This window comes from Apodemus sylvaticus, chromosome 11 (assembly GCF_947179515.1).
Source record: "Apodemus sylvaticus chromosome 11, mApoSyl1.1, whole genome shotgun sequence".
In the NCBI taxonomy this organism is placed as follows: domain Eukaryota; kingdom Metazoa; phylum Chordata; class Mammalia; order Rodentia; family Muridae; genus Apodemus; species Apodemus sylvaticus.
Genome location: NC_067482.1, coordinates 101,821,080 through 101,823,390, shown reverse-complemented (window position 1 = coordinate 101,823,390; position 2,311 = coordinate 101,821,080). Strand labels below are relative to the sequence as shown.

At 40.8% G+C, this 2,311-nt stretch overlaps 1 pseudogene; it reads right to left on the bottom strand.

Annotated features, from left to right (window-relative positions):
- Positions 1-709: 709 nt before the first annotated feature.
- On the bottom strand, positions 710-1,333 carry LOC127696810 (uridine 5'-monophosphate synthase-like; annotated as a pseudogene).
- Between the last annotated feature and the right edge of the window lie 978 nt (positions 1,334-2,311).

Sequence of the window (2,311 nt, the reverse complement as noted above, 5' to 3'; positions counted from 1 at the left end):
GTGCACGTGTGTGTGTGTGTGTGTGTGTGTGTGTTTAAAGAGCTCATTATAGTATCAATGCAGTGATTGTAAGTTAAAGACCACGACATCCTGAGAGCTACACAGTCTGTCTCTCACTCTCCCTGAGCACTATAGGGAACCACTGCTTTGAATCCAGGGACTTTTGGGACACCACTAATATTCTGTGTCTTCACATTAATCAGCAAGCCCACTTAAGCTTCCCAAGTAGCTGTTTTGTATATCTCAGCTGCTTCCAGAGGGTTAGCTGCTACAAGTAACCCAGCACCTACAATGATGACAGCAGAGACTTGTTTTCCAATCACTTCTTTTTTTATTATATATTTTCTTTATTTACATTCCAAATGTTATCTCCTTTCCTAGTTTCCCCTCCAAAAACACCCTATCACATCCCCCATCCCCCTGTAACCAACCCACCCACTCCTGCTTCCCTATCCTGGCATTCTCCTATACTGGAGCATCGAGCCTTCTGAGGACCAAGGGCTTCTCCTCCCTTTGATGTCCAACAACGCGATTCTCTGCTACATATGCAGCTGGAGCCATGGGTCCCTCCATGTGTAGTCTTTGGTTGGTGGTTTAGTCCCTGGGAGCTTTGAGGATACTGGTTGGTTCAAACTGTATTACTGGCCAACAAACCCCTCCTATTTCTAATTGAACTCCTAGAATCAAGGGAAGAAACTCTGCCACATGCTTACTCAGAGACAAAAATAAAGCCAATCATAAATTCACAGTGATTCTCAGTCACTCCAGCCTCTGCTTTGGTGTATTTTGCAGGAGCTAAGGAGCCAGCAGAGCTCATTTCTGCAATGAGGCATGCCTGATGCCCACTTCCTAAAATCCTTTCACAACTCCTGGCACCACATGGGTATTTTCTAGATCTGATCTGCTCAGGAAGTATTTTAAAGATGCCATCTTGATGCTGGTTTTTGTTTTGTTTTGTTTTTTCCAAACTGTGTTTCTTATACCAGCAAATATCCTGTCTTCAAATACTAAGAACTCAAGGCATTTTGCAGATTTGTCATTTCCTCCATCACATACAGAGTAAAATCATTCAGAATATCAACATGAGTTTTGAACATGCTAATGCTGAGTTTCAAGGCATTTGCTAGCTACAACAGCTCTCTGCTCTCCAAAACATCAGCAGACAAATATAGATTGGCTTCCTTTTCCTGTATAAGCTTGGGAAGCTTTGTGCAAGTGGGTGGATTCCAGGCATCTCTGCTTATGTAACAAAGCCAAGGTCTTTCCACATTTTCTTCTCAGGAGGGGAAAACCCATTATAACTAGTAGCTAGGAAAAGATCCTCCTGGAGGAATCAATGAACCTTTTTGTTGTGGGAAATATTTTAAAAATTGGCACCAAGTTTCCACACTATATGTTGCTAGCTAATCTCTGCCCGCAGTCTCACCACCTCTAGACTAGCCCTATGCAGTGACTGACCACGGTTCTTTTGCTGTGGATTCTGCTCACATTCCTAGCCAACCATCCCCTGTGGTCAGCAATCTCAAAGCCCACCAACTCAGGAAAATCAAAACTCTAGATGCTTGGAATTTATGTCAGTAAACTCTTACCCCCTCAAAAAAAATGCCCACACAATGAATTCCAAGCCAATCAATATTGGTATAAATTGCCCACCTAGATAAGACAAATTGTCCTGTAATTATCCATCCCTTATAAGATATTCATAGCTACCTGTAGCTATTTAAAGCCATGCAGAATCTGGATCTTCCTGTTCTTCCTCCATCTTCCTTCCTTCTCTCTCTGTCCCTGTGTCTGAAAACCTTAGCTCTGCCTCTCTTTTCCCTGTCAAATCACAGACTTCTAGTTATATTAATATTTAAATTAATTGGACAGGGAAAATTCTGCTACATATCACCCTTTCTCTTCAAACAAAAAAAATTCTCTCATATATAAATTGAGCACAGCTATTACCATTTTGTAATTTATAAAGTACAAGATAGACCTAACACCCGGTCTGTCATTTTTGTCAATAAAATAGAACATTCTGTCATCTATCCTAACTTAAAAGACATAATTCTATAGCTGACTCATATCCTGGCTTTACATTATATGCTGTCTGAAAACCATTCTCTCAAATCTATATCATCCTTCTCAATGCTAAACAGTCTTCAATCCCATCAGAAATCCAAGAATGACTAATATTACCTGAAGATATGAGAAGCACAAAATATAACTTCCAAAACTTAGCCAATTTATAGGGACCGCTGATCACCTGGACAGTCTCTTATACTTCAAAACATTGGAACATCAGTCTGCAGCCTTCTGGCCCAGG